Genomic DNA, 14,948 nt, shown 5'->3' with positions numbered 1-14,948 from the left:
CAAACAATACAAACTCAATCTTCCTTCTTCATATTCTTAAGAAATAGATTCCACTTATTTGCACTAGCCATTCACTACCTGGCAGAAAAAAACTTCAAGAGAGACGAAAATTATTTCAAATACCCTTTTAAGTAAAAGGCGAAATTTTAACAAAAGACCTTCAGAAAGTTATTCTGCTCTCTCTCACTGTTCTTCTGTGATGTGTGTATTTTCTGCTAGTGAGTCATACTTTTCAAGTGTGTGTAAACCCCAGGGTGCATGTGTAGTGGAAGTCGGCTGCAAATCTCTGCTTATTTGTAAGACAGTAAAAACATTCAAATGCCCTATCTTCTAGTCACTTCTAAGTAGGAGAAATTAATAACTCTTTTTTTTTGTACACTTCTTTGCCTTATCTGCTCAAATTTCATGCTAAGTAGGTGTTTATGGTTCAAGTATATATTACTGAAATAAAGGACCAGGCTTGTAACAGTCCCTTAGTGAATTAATAAGTCTAAAGCATTAAAAATCCAACATTATAAAAATGCTGGTTTTAGTGAAGCAAAACCGAATCAATATCCTCTTTAAAAAAATAGGAGTAGGCATAAAAAAGGAAAAGGATTTTCAAAACACATCTGATATTTAACTTGCAGTCAGTATAAATGAACGCTCCTATTTTCAGCATTTTTAGAACTGTTGTTAGTTCATTTAATTATAGCTCTTTATAGTATTAAGGTAAGAAAAAATCCTGCCTTTATAGAGGGTTAATGTAAGGTACATGTCTCAGTTAAGCCCTGTAGCTTACTCAGTAAGATTTGTGCCCAGTGTGACCAATTGTGGTTTAGACAAAATGGGTAAGAACAAGACCAAGTCATCTTGCTTCGTTATAAGGAAAAATGCTTTTTTCTTGGAAATAATGCCCCCCTTCCAGCAAATGCTCCTCTGACAGATAACCTTTGTTTTAGACGGAGAAGAGTCAAGCTTTTAGTGTGGCACCTGTGCCAGGATACATTTATAAAGATTTTTACATTCAGGAGGGCAGTCCAGGTCACTGCATTGCTTAGATGAGTCATTTCAATGAAGAATTCAATTAGTACTCCATCCTTGAACTCATGATCCACTTCATTTCCTAGAATTTTGGGTAATATTTCAGCACATGGCAGTAAATTGGATAAACAATTGAATTACTGAAACACCAAGCACATTTTTTCCTTTTTTTCCTGTCTATTCTTCCTTTCAAAACTTTCTTCAAACACATTTAGATATAAAATCTATTGGACCTCACATCTTGTTAGAATTTCACAGTCTCCTGTCACAGATGAGCTGTTGTATAAAGAGCATAAATATTCCTGCAACTGTTTAAGTATGGGACCACATTACAAAATGTAAAAGGCACGTTGTTTTAAGTATGGAATATTAATCATATATCAGTAAGCCTAATTGTAATAAGCTTGGTTGTATCAGAGAAATGAAGTGAAAGAAAACCAAGGAATGAAAGAGGGGAAAGTTTAAAAAGATGAAATAGAGAGGGAAGGAAATAAAAATCACAGAGGTCTTTATATATGGATTCAAAAAGAAACTGGATGTGCTCATGAAAAGGAAACCCAGTGAAGATCATTAAAATAGAGAAACAACTCTGGCTCAGGACATTGCTAAATGAGGTGGAGGATGGAAGAGTAGTCAAGGGAAGTATCATACAACTTTTAGGTTACTCCCTTTTGCATCTGTATGCATGCTTAAATATTGCATGTTTCTTAAGCATGAGAAAAATATATTACAAAATATACACATCATTCAAGTAATTCAAGTGGATTAATTGTACTTAACAGTTTAATCTAGATCCCCTAGTTCTTCAGTACTTGAGCTACCAACCTCAATATTTCAAAAGACATGCATCTTGTATTTGAAAGTAATAGAACATAAAGAATTTGGGCATTTCTATTACTCTCAAATACTGTGCTTACAGTAATACATTTAAGTCAGTAGCAACAAAAACAAAACTTCAAGATTTTAGTCAAGTATGGAAAGTCATGATAAGACAGACAATGGATGGCAGTGCTAAAGTGCTGAATTCATCATTCTGTCATTATTTATTATGTGCACAGCTCCAACCGAGGAAGAGAACACATTGTGCTCAGTTGTTTGCAAACCCAAAATGAAAAGATGGGCTCTACTACAAACAACTTAAAGTCAAAGCACAAGATGACTAATACAATCAGATAGTATCCCCAGAAGAAAGTACAATGCAAGTCATTATTACCTCACAGAGCAAGCAAAGGGAATTTCATTCAGGAAGTGGAGGTGGAAAGTAACAGAAACAAGGTCACAGAAGAAAGAGAGAAAGTTTCTTAAAATCAGAGAGATTAAAGTACATTTTGAAGTGAGGAGCTGGATTAGCTATGGAAAAGAATAAAAGGACAAGTGCAAGGCTGCTCTGATGAGAGAAGGTTAGTGGGACAAATGTGGGTGCAGTTAAGAGAGGCAGAAAAGACCGTTGTATGTAAGAAAGGAAAAGAAAATAAAATGGAGTGGGAGTCAGTAACATATTCTTTCAATTATGCCTTGGAAGAAATAGCATGGTCCTTGAGAAGAATAAAAGCAGGACATGGAGATGACATGAGGAGATTAGAAAAAGCTGTTCAAGGCTGTGAACTGGAGTTGCAGGTAGTCTAGACAGGAAGATGCAAGGTCCAAGGCAGAAGAGCACTGATGTGTTGTGAAGCCCTGCTGTGGGATTTTCAGCAAAGAGATGAGGATGTGCAAGAGAAAAAGTAACTGAGCAAAGCAGTGAGGGGTACTAAGCCTATATGAGAAATTATAGGACAGGATCTGTGATGGGAGATGGGGCAGGGGGGGAGAATAAAGGATGGAAAACAAACAAACAAACAAGTCCCCAGCAGTAGTGTTGCAACATAGAGGAAAAAGAGAACCTAGCTGAAAGATGAGCAACATGATCAGTGTTGTTGTGGAAGAATTGCCAGGTTTATATTTGAAGACATCAGTAAAGCAGAGTGCTTCACGTATGTCTTGCCCAGTTGGCCTGATTACTTAATACTGACCTGTTTGAACTGCTGTGGCTGCCCAGAACTTGGAAAGGCAGGCAGAAGCAGAAGTGGTAATACTTTTTATTCCCTTCTTGCTAAGGGATCACTGCCCTGGTTAATGGAGCAAGAGATCAAATTAGTAGAGAATTTTCATTTTAGCAAAACCCAGGTCCCTAGCCAGGTTAAAAAAGGGATTCTTAGGAAAAAAGCCAACAACCAGTCCACTGGCTGCATCATAGCCCATGTTTTACTGCCACTCTAAAGGGAGAAAACATATAATTCCCCCATGATCCTGAAGAAGCATAATAGGGGGTAGCAGACTAGACCAGAGCACCAAAACATTCTCAGTAGACAAGTCTGCCTGAGCTCCAATAGATCTTCTGAGTGTACCTCCCTTAAGTCTATCCTTCTCCCATTTCCACAAGATCATAGAACATAGCTCAGATGCAACATTCTGGTCCTCTCAGAACTTGGACAACTGAACCTCACTCACTAAAAAAGTAACTGGTATGGGGAGTTTTACTCCTTCTTTAAATCACAGAATCATAGAATAAGATAGAATCAACCAGGTTAGAAGGAAAAGACCTTTGAGATCATCAAGGCCAACCCTTATCCACTACCGCTGTGGTTAGTAGACCATGGCACTAAGTGCCACATCCAGTCTCATCTTAAAAACCTCCAGAGTCAGTGAATTCACCACCTCCCTGGGCAGCCCATTCCCATGCCTGATTACTCTCTCGGTAAAAAATTTCTTCCAACCTAAACTTCCCCTGGCAGAGCTTAAGATTGTGCCCTCTTGTCCTACTGCTGGTTGACTGAGAGAAGAGACCAACCCCCACCTGGCTACGACCTCCTTTCAGGGAGTTGTAGAGAGTGATGAGGTCTCCCCTGAGCCTCCTCTTCTCTAGGCTGAACAACCCCAGCTCCCTCAGCCTCTCCTCATGGGAGGACTTGTGCTCCAGTCCCTTCACCAGCCTTGTTGCTCTTCTCTGGACCTGCTCCAGCACCTCAATATCCTTCCTGAACTGAGGGGCCCAGAACTGGACACAGTACTCCAGGCGTGGCCTCACCAGCGCTGAGTACAGGGCAAGAATCACTTCCCTGGTCCTGCTGGCCACACTGCTCCTGATCCAGAGCAGGATCCATTGGCCTTCTTGGCCACCTGGGCACACTGCTGGCTCATGTTCAGCTTCCTATAAATACAAACTCCCGGCTCTCTCTCTGCCTGGCTGCTCTCCAGACACTCTGTTCCCCAGCCTCTAGTGCTGCTTGGGGTTGTTGTGGCCAAAGTGGCACTTGGCCTTGTTGAACCTCATCCTGTTGGAATCAGACCATCTCTCCAGCTTGTCCAGGTCCCTCTGAAGAGCCCTCCTGCCTTCCAGCAGACTCCCCCCCAGCTTGGTGCCATCTGAAAATTTGCTAATGGTACACTCAATCTCCTCATCTAAATCATGGATAAAGATACTAAACAGAACTGGGCCCAGCAGTGATCCCTGGGGGACACCACTAGTGACCGGCTGCCAACTGCATGCAGCACTGTTCACCACCACCACCCTCTGGCAGAGAGTGCACCTGTGTCATAGCTTTGAAAAGAGATGTTGGAATTTTTTCCCTATGTCTAAACCTCACCACCCCCAATCGGTTTTTTCCGGAATGGGAGGGGGGGGAACGGAGCAAAGCCGCACACACTGGCCAGCGCAGGAGCGGGGGTAGGGCGAGCTCTCTCGGGAACGCAATTGCCGCGGGGACGGTGGGAAGTCTTTGGTTCGGGGATTTTGGGTTTGGTCCGCGGACCGGACAGAGCGGGAAGCTCCGGTTTCGGCCACCTCCTTTTCTTTTCCTGAGAGGAAGTTTTTTTTTTCCCCACGGGACACTTCGAGGAGGACGACTGAGAGAGAGAGACCGAGCCGTCTCAGAGCTTTCGGTATTCTGCTTTCAGGACTGCCTGTGGGAGGAAGGACTCCTTCATTGCCGGCTATGAAGCCATTGTCCGCTGGCTGCTGCGGGCACACGTGGCTGCGAGCAGCTGTTGCTTTTCCTCCTCCCTTCTGCCCCCTCTGCCCCGGGTTGCTGCGGGTTTCTTCCCCCCCCACCACCTGGGGGATTGGGACTTTGTTTTTGTTTCTTCTGACAGTTTTTGGTTGCACCATTTGTTGTTTATTCAGATTTTGTTAATAAAAAGCTGTTCTTTTCCGCATTTCCACCTGAAGTTTCTTAATTTCTAAATTGTAATCTTGTTAAACTAAGATAACCTGTCCAAGCCGCCAGCTTTTTCAGGAATATGCTATGGGAGGTGGCTCATCACTTAGAGCAGCTCATCACTGTTTTCTTGATCAGCTTATAATAAGATAATAAAAGCTTATAATTAGATAAGCTCTAATTAATATTATTACACAGAGTTTGCTAATTTCTATTAACACTTGCTTCTGTCTTTTAAAGGCACAGAACTCAGCCAAGGAACACTGCAGGGTCATTGGTCAGATGATCTGCCGAATGGCCACCAGCACACCCATTACCTGAACTGGATAAACTAATGCTATTTTGCCTCAGTAATTTCTGTAGATAGCAGCATCCCTCTGCTGCTGTCTGTGATAAAAGAAATATCAAGAGGGTGTAATTTACTCCAGGACCTTTTCCTTATAATGACAGTTACAGAGGATATATTTTCTCATCCAGAATAGGAAGGCAAAGTACAAGTGATACAGCTTATTATTCTGTTTCTGAGCCAAGAAGGTCTGGTTTTATTAATAAAATGTTGTATGAATCTGAAGTTACAGAGGAAAAAAACCCATCTTTTTCCTGAAAGGGACTTACGAAGACTCTGGGACAACAGACAAGACATGCAGTTACTGAGCAGAGTAATTGCACCTCAGTTTAACAAATTAGAAAAAATTGTCTTTCTTTCCAGATAAATTGCTGCTGAAATTCCTTATGAGGTATCATATTCTATTCTAGGAATCTCTGATATTACTATATCATGGATATTACTGGCTGAAAAGAGCCAGTTAAACTTCAAAGTCCAGCCTGCTTTAAGAATATCTTAATGCATTTTCCACGTGTGGTTCAGTTTAGAAAAAAAATTAATGAAAAAATACATTAAATTGCTTGAGAGACTTATTTGTTCAATGAAAGAAATGTGCTTACATGACTTAAGAAAAACAGGCAATATTTTGCTTCATTGGGTTTTGCTTTTTTGTTCTTAAGATCCTTAAATTAAGTTCCAGATTGCAGCCTAAATTAACCTAAGTAATTTACAATCCTTTTTTGAGCTATAAACAAAAACAATATGGGGAAAAAAAGATGACTGTGTCCTTTCCAGTTGTTTGGCACATTTTACAAATGGAATCCAAAACAAGGAACTCAATTTAGAACCCAGCTTTCTTAAAATTAAATAATAAATTTGTGTTAACTTCATTTGTTGATCAGGAAATCAGTTATGTTGTAAAACAAAAAGAGTATTTTTGCATCAAGAAGGCTTCTTTTCATCTGCTTTTTAATTCAGGAGAGAATTTTGTTGATAAAATTCGAATTCAGTTTATTTACATTCAGACAATACAGCATCATTATTGGATTTATGTCTGAGTGCTAAAACCTTATAACCATAACCTTATAAACATAACTCTCAGTTGTTAACTTATCACTTACCCCTTAAACACTTTTAAGCTGTTAGGTTCACCCCCACACCCCCCATTCTGGAAATGATAGATGTTTGAATGAAAAGGACGAGTTACTGCTCCTGTGCTAAACAAAGCAGACTGAATTCCTAAATCTCTTCAGTCAAAAGTGGCATGTTATTAAAAACATAGTATCAAAAAATTCTTAGTTGATATTTCAGCTCCATCACAACACCACTGTTCCCTGGGCTTGAAAAACTGATCTGCAGTGGAGGGGAGGTAGGGTGTGTGCATTTTGTGTGCCTGCAATACCGAAGTATGAGAGCAGTGTAGAGAAAGGGAACTTCATAAAAAGGGGTTCAGATGTTATGTGGCGATCTCTCTCAGACTGTTTTTCAAGCTCAGTGATTGCTCATACACAGGTCAAATTTATTTCACAACCCAGAACAACAACAGTTGGCATTTCACCCCTCAGGGCACGAACAGTACTCTGTATTCTTTCAATGGCACTAACAGTGTGTTAGCTATAGAGTTCTTTCCGTGAAAATGGACAGTCTGAAATTCTTGTGGTTTTGCCTTGTTTTTTTTGAAGTCTTCTTGTTTCTTCTTGTATATATCCATTTAGGGACCTTTGAATTTAGGTAGGAGACCATTTCTTTCTAAATCTTGAAGTTAAGACTATCTTTCTGTGGCTGGCTGATAGCAAGCTTGCTCAGGCTGGGAAGTTGCATTGCATAGGTGCTATTCTCAGCAGCTCTGCTCTCATTTGTTTTAATGAGGAAATCTTTGAGCCTTATCAGTGGGAGGTTCACATGGAAAGTGTTCAGTTTTAAACACCTGGGCTTGTAGGGCAGGGGGAAGCAAGCAACCAAATGCCTGATGCTTAAAAGCAGTCCAGGGTAACACATTTTACTTTTATTTGCAATAAACTAAGAGTTTATGTGTGTCAGTTAATGTAATCAAAACTGATTAAGTGCCACTCATCAAGTGGCAATAACTTGATTGCTTTCAGTCACTAATTTTCTCTAATCCGAGCAGAAAACAAACCTACCCTTTAGTCACTGATGCCTGTTCTTCAGTCAAAGGTGGCATGTTATTAAAAACATGGTATCAAAACCAATTCTTAGCTGGTATTTCAGCTACATCACAACACCTCTAGGTTTTTTTTCAGTCTTGCTTATAGATAAATGATGATTTTGGTTGTATGAACAGTCCAACAATGGCAGTGCTGAATTGGCCTGAATTCTGATTGAGTTCAGCATTTTTCTGATTTGAAGTCCTACATCCTCTGGCTTAATCCAGCCTCTCCTTCAATACACAAACCAAAGCCCCACACTGGTAGCTTCTTTTCCTTTACCATGGCTCCAGTGACCCCCAGGCAGACTACCTTCTGATTTTAGTGGGAAAACCACTTACACCAGTGAGACACTCTGGCAAACCCATGCTCTGTTTCTCTTCAGGGTTGCGTAATTCTGTCAGACTTAATCGAGACCAGTTGCTCAGAGTTGTCCACTGTTCTCCTATAATCTAAATGGCCTGCTATATTATGATAGCATCAAAGAATTGAAGCTTGTGGGTGGCTGAACCAATAAGATACAGATGATTTCTTAAGCTGTCTGTGTTTCCATATCTTGCACATCATGCTGGTACCCTTCTGTGAGGGCCCACTGTATCACTATCGACGTGATTGACTCAGGCAGACTACACAAGTTGGATGTGTGAGTGCAGACTCTTTGGAAAAGGTTTAAGCTTCCTAAGCAAAGCAGCTGGGTCTGACATAACAGGTTCTGATGGTCCTCAAACTCTTCCAAAGGTACTAGGAGTTTCATGGGAGATAGAAGAAGCCTAGCAGTGTTCCTACAGCTTATTATACAGAATGGGAAAAAATGGTAATACTTCCCATTCTTTGAGTTAGTCAGCTAATTGTGATTCCAGCTTATCCAGCAATCCTGAATGAAGCTTATGGATTTGATGGGTCACAGAAACTTACTTAGTTGCCCTTGTCAGCCAGCAAAATCTCTTTTTTCTAGGCTGCTTAAAAGGCAGTGTGAAAGGATGCTGTGGCTACACAATAAGGTCCACATATACTACTTCCTGGTAGTCCCTGGATGAAATCTCAAAATACTGATTTAGAATTGGTAGCACTGTTCCTTTCCAGTTCTTTAGTCTGTAATTTTTTCTTTCCAAGTCTTGAGAGATCTCCTCACCTTGGGTGCTAATGCAGTTCAACTTGAAGATTGCAGTTTGGGTAACCTAACACTGATGACTTCAGTAGACCAGTTTCCAAGTATTCAAAGGCTTCTTCACTAAAAAGGTGACATGAAACATTGAAGTACTTTCTTGTATAAAATATAATTGTATCTAGAAAGCTGCAGGTATATTAGTACATAGCATATCTTGGTTGGTATTAGGCATATGTAACAACCCACGTTTGTTTTGAGTTGTCTTTTGGATTTCTGATCGTAAGGCAGCCAAGTATTGTTTTCTTCATCAACATGTCATGGTGGAGTAACTTGATTTGTGCTCCCTATGAAGTTAATCAGGGTCTTTGGAAATACGTCTGAAGTTTTTGCTAGTGAGATTTATACTGGAGAAATGTTTTTTCTCTTTGGTGTGTCTTTCTAAGTCTCACTTTATTAGGTAGTTAGTCAAAGGAGAACTACTGTAACGAGCTTTGTTTTGACTTGCATAATGGTCTTCTAAGGGACTGTGGCTTTTCTGAGTCAATCCTCTTGCATCTGGTTAAGCTCAATTAAATTTAGTATATTGAACTCCCAATATTATAGCAATACTTTTTACTAATTAGGGCAAGCTGTGCTGTTGAATTATACAGAAGTGTCAGGAGGACATAACTGTAAGCGTTATAGAAAATTGCGGTGTTCCGGAACACTCATATGGTAGTTGATGAGAGTCTGCTTCATTCAGGGTGTAATTTCTGTATACTGTGAGAGAGAACAAGTGGTTTCAAGCAGCTCTTTGTAACAATCCTTTAAGAGACTCGTTCCCAGAAATAAAGAAATGGTTTGGGAAAAACAACCCCCTCCCCTTTAGCTCATGGTTCCAACAATGATTTTCATTGCTTGCTCTCTCATCCATAAATCCCAGCCTTCCTACAGTGTTGTAGTGATCATCCCCCAAATGGAGCTTAGCCTTTCAAAGAAATGCAATTCACTAACAAACCACTGGCTTTCTGGGAAAAGCTGTAACCCAGTTTCTGCCACACATCATAATGTGGGCACAATATTCCGAGCTGCCACTTATCCCATCCAGTCTTGTATAGGATGGGATACTGGTCATATCAGAGCTAGAAAATTGTTTTCAAAGTCTTTCAAGATAGAGATGACATGACTTAAGCATTATTCCTGTAGAATAAGCTGACTTGAAACACTGTGATTTCTGATTCCACAAAACCAGCCCATCTGGATTCTCCAAATGCAGATGATAACAAAGTTCAAGCTGCATGGAGCAGCCAGCCACCCCTCCCACTCACTGTCCTTAAATGCAGCTTCTGATGACTAGTACCATTACATGATGTTTCCCCACTGCTCTATCAGGGTGCAATCTAGAATCAGTTTTCATTGCTGCTAAAATATGAATCTAATCAGTGAGAATATTTCAGCATACCTAGTTCATATGTTTTGTGTGTGTGTATTTGGCTTCATTTATAAAAATATCCTAGCAGTTAGGGTACACTGTCGCATTACTCTCTGTCCTTCATTTGTGGTTTTCCTCATGGTATATTTGTGTTCCAGCATATATGTGAACAAAACACAAATGTCTCATGTAAGATGCATTTATAGCATGCCATTGGACAGTAAGTCTGAATCAGTCTTGTATACAGGGATGAGTAGATGTCATGTTTAATCCAAATTTAGATGTTTAGACTGAAAAATGAGACTGCAATATATTTTCTGGTTCAAACAGAAGACTACTTTCATGTTCATCCTTTTTCTTATTTAGTACATTGTATGGATTTCCCCATACTTTTCTGTTTTCTATGTTCTTATGTTAAAAAAAAATAAGTTAAAAATGCCCAAATACAATTCTGTAAAACTGGAGTAAATTCTTGTGACATTGTGACGAAAGTTCTTGCTCTCACAATTCTTGCTGCTGAGCATAGTTCAAGGATTCCAGACAGCCACTGTCCCCTTGGGCTTTTCAAAACTCAGTAGGCAGCTTTATTCTCTCAAATAGGCTATGTCCAAAGTCTGTAGCCAGAGGATCCAACACACTCTGCCAGTTGGATTTAAAGCCTGACTGGCATCCTCAACCATTCTTTATCCTGGGGAGATAAGTTTTTTATTCAAATGGAGGACTGTGGCAAACCAGTAAGATCATACTTTAAATTGGTACAAAGCATCAAGATTCTTTCTACTAGTATTACAATTTATGCTATAAAAATTCTATCAAGATTAACCAGGAATTTATTGTAACTTTACCTTGTCCATGAGAAGTTTATGTGTCAAACTGGTGCATTTCCCCCCCACTATTTAAATAGGATAGAACTCTTATTTACCCTGTTTATATCTCCCAATAATCTCTTCAAGAGAGATTGTTGAGAGTGTCCTCAAGATCACTCAGCTGATATTCTTTATGTGTATGCAGAAAGTCTTAATCTGTGTTTACTAATAGCCTTTGCAAAGGCAAACCTTGAGGACCTTCCAGAATGAAGCTCCACACTGGCAAGTGCAGACTCACACTCCTAGTGGTCTGTAGTGTCTAGGATTCACTTCTTCTTAATGGTTATCTTGAGTTTTTTCTGACCACATTAAAAAAACACCCTCTCTTTCTTAACTATATCCTGACAGGTCTGCAGAATATCTCTCTAGTTACTCCTCTTATTAGATCTTACATTAAATTATCCCAGATTAATTACAAAATATAGATTATGCAGTCACCCTGTCTACCCTTGTGTTAATCTTCCTGCCTGCTTCTCTCTCTGTCCATGCATGAATCTCTAAGTTCCTTATTAGTGAGGGCAAAGTTAATTACTGTTCTCTAATTGGGATAGAAGCAGAATTTTTGGACTTTTTATTTGTCAACAGTCAGCTGGACATATTCAACCAATTTCTAACTTAGTATAGCATTTTCATCTCTTCTCCAGGGTAGGGAATAGCATGGGTTTTATGAGTTCAAGTATAGTCATATAGGAAATGTTAGGAAGCAAAAGACAGAAAATTTGCAGAAGGCTAGGATTCATTACTTCACTGTGGCAAATAACATGCAATGTGGTATACAATCTTTGGTCTGTTAATGGAAATTTGGCCTGTGTTTTATGTAACAGTGATTCATCTCATGTGGACTGTTGAGTGCTTTATCAGTGTTCTTTGGTAGTGGGGAATTAATCATTTTAACTTTTGGGGCTATGTGAACATTATTCTGCTTTCAAACCTGTCTTTCCTTTGAAAAATGAAGATGTGAACAACTATGCCAGGCATTCTAGTTAACAGAGTCCAACACTGATATGAACAATTTCTTCTAACCTTAAAGGCTAACATCTCTCTTTATATTTAGAAGCTTGTGGCATATTGCAGGATTTACACTCCCTCTTGCTGCTACTGTGTGGCCCAGAATCCAGAAAGAATCCCCTATCACCTTCGTATCATCTGTATGAGGATACTCGTACATTGTAGTGTTTACTGCACTGCAGTACACTGTGGATCAGTGGCATTTTGAGTAATACGTTATTGCTCTTCTGTACAGAAATAACAGCTTCTTTAGACGTCTACTCCATTTTTGAATACTCACTTTGTCCAGATTTTCTGACCCAGTGTGGATTAAAAATTACCACATTATACAATCACTTTTCAATTCAAGTGGGTCTGGTGCATGCTAAACTATTTAGTGACAGCTGTGGATACCTGTAATTCCAGTATCGCGCTTTCACCAAAATAATGATAATTTCTGGAATTGTTGCTTTTGACACAAGGAGCATTTGAAAAGTGAAAATTAAATTCTGGCTTGATTTCAGTACATTAAATTGTTACTTAATAATGCCTCTTCTAAAAATTAAGAAGTTACAGTATGATATCAGTGCAATCCAGAAAGAGCTCAAGTAGAATAAAGTTTGAAAATGAGAGGAGTGGAATCATGCTATTTTATGTAAAAGAAAAAAAAAAACCTCCAGGGCAGAAAGCTCAGGAATGTGTACTTGTTGCCTTTTATAAGTCCCTCAGAATTAAAGGCTGGCAAACACGGGCACTGAATGGTAAGAAATGAAGAGCAAGAAAATGCCACTGCTAATAAGGAAGTCCACAAGAGATATCGAGATGGAGGACAATCTTATTTTCAAATTTTTTGCCAATCTGCACTTTGACACTTAACAACTATATTGTAGCAGGATGTTAAGGCATGGATGAATAGTTTGTGTATTTGTGTCATGTATTAGGCATTCAGAAGAGTGTTTGCCATTGGCAGATGCTAGAAAGAACTATCTCTACACTATCTGGCTTATTTACAGGTAGAAAACGTTTAATATTTGTGTTCTTTGTCCAGTGCTGCTGCTACCTGTAAACATTTTCATCTTCAGAATGCTACCCCTTCATAATTTCCAAATGTGGGAAATTGACTGAATCAATAAAAAACGGGTTTGTGTTTTGAGCTGTGCCTCTTTTAAGTGTCAAAACAGAAGTGAAAATGGAGTGGCTATATGCAAACAGTAAAAATATTCTTTATAAAAGGTAAGAAATTAACAGACATTACTGAGAAACAACTAAGCCAGTTGTCATATATCAGATAATGTCATTTCACAGAACCTGAAGACAAAGAGTATAATTTTTCTGGAAGTGAGGTAGTGTAGTCACACTGTGGCTGTTTCAGTGGAGAATAGGAAAGAAAAAGACAAGAGGAATTTGGCTTGTCTTCTGCTAAAGCCTTTGTGTAATTCATTAAGCAATCCTAATCCAAAATGACAGTCTAGGGCATTTGCTAATGTTTTCATGACCCAGTGAAAACATAAAGAGGTACTAATGCAGCTGCTCATTTACTCCCCTGTTAATACCCAACTGGATTTGGCTTCATTGAGTTATTAAAGCTGCTGAGCATTCCTCCCATGGTGACATGTTTCTCTCAGTTTTGCTTACATGCTTTCCAGCCAGTCTGGGACTGTGGTTTCACTTGAAGCAACACCCTATTCTAACCACTCCTGCAAAGACTGTATTAAAACTGCAGACTTCTTCCACAGAGTCCATAAAAATCCACTCCTCTATTACAAAAGGAATAAAAGAGATGTGAATAAAAATGGTTACACAGATATTAAGTATTCTGATAATTTTTAATATTGGGGAGTTTTGTCCTTACAGACTGATTGTACAGAAGTACAGATTGCACATACTGCTTTTTTATTGGGTTTTTGCAATACTTTTGAACAATTTTTGTCTCGTGGACAGTATATAAATTATAAGAATGATGTTGTAGCATCTCTGACACAAATCATATTTCTCCTTTTATCAGCCTTTTTCTAATTAGCTTTTCAAGGACTTGAAATCCATTGTTAAATACTCATATATTACGCTTAAACTTAAATAATATTAAAACAGCACCAAAGCAATGGTAGTTTCTGTGAGAAGCTGCAACTTGTAATTCATCATGATAAATTCACCACAGACAAGTATAGGAAAATTAAAAACAGAGTCATATTGGATTTTTGTCTTTGGAAAATTTATTTTCACCTCAATTGCTGTCATATACTAGATAAGATAACTGAAACCTGCAAGTTGTCCCTGTCCCCACGTTTCGACTCTAGATCCTCAATGCTACAGATGCTACTCTTAAGCCCTTCAGTCTACTTGTATTTAGAATACTATATCTTTTTGAAACCGTTTCAGGTGGCAGGTTTCGGCACTGAAGAGAAGGAACTCCGCTTTTGCTTTCTCCCTTTTCCCCTACAATGCGTCATCCTGGCACCTTGCCCAGATGTCAGCCCTGGTGTAGGTGAGGTTGCCACAGCAACAGCACACACTTGGTCACACCCCCTATAGCTACAGAAGTCTCAGTCAGTTTGAAAGTTTTACTAGGTTTTCATTCATCTGCAGTGCACTGCCCAGCCATCTGCGTTTAGTCACCCATCCAGTGCTCACAAGCCTGCTGGTAAATGGAGTAATTTTTGGAACTTTCACCTCCATCTTTTGGGATGAAATCTCTCAAGATTAGTCCTGGGTGGTCAGTCAGCTGCCCAACCTGCAGTGAAGAAACCAGCTGGTCTGTCAGCCATCCCATAGACATGCCAGGCAGTTGGGCAATAACTGAGTTCATATTTAATTTTCATAGAATGTGTAAAGCAATAGTACTGTGTAAATGCAGAAGAATAAAACTG

General features: G+C 39.4%; 1 protein-coding gene across 8 annotated transcripts in view; it reads left to right on the top strand.

The window, feature by feature from the left end:
• The window catches only part of PDE4D (phosphodiesterase 4D), a 603,821-nt gene that overhangs the window by 486,839 nt on the left and 102,034 nt on the right, over nt 1-14,948 (top strand). The window contains exon 1 of one of the 8 annotated variants that reach the window (XM_064642021.1): nt 14,694-14,722. The exons of the other annotated variants lie outside the window; for them this stretch is intronic. The gene's annotated coding sequence lies outside the window, so the exon portion shown is untranslated. Of the gene's footprint in view, nt 1-14,693; nt 14,723-14,948 lie in introns of those variants that run through there. 8 annotated transcript variants of the gene reach the window in all.

Source organism: Pseudopipra pipra, chromosome Z (assembly GCF_036250125.1).
Source record: "Pseudopipra pipra isolate bDixPip1 chromosome Z, bDixPip1.hap1, whole genome shotgun sequence".
NCBI classification, from domain to species: Eukaryota; Metazoa; Chordata; class Aves; order Passeriformes; family Pipridae; genus Pseudopipra; species Pseudopipra pipra.
Note: the sequence above shows the minus strand (reverse complement) of the source record. Positions and strands in the feature narration are given on the sequence as shown.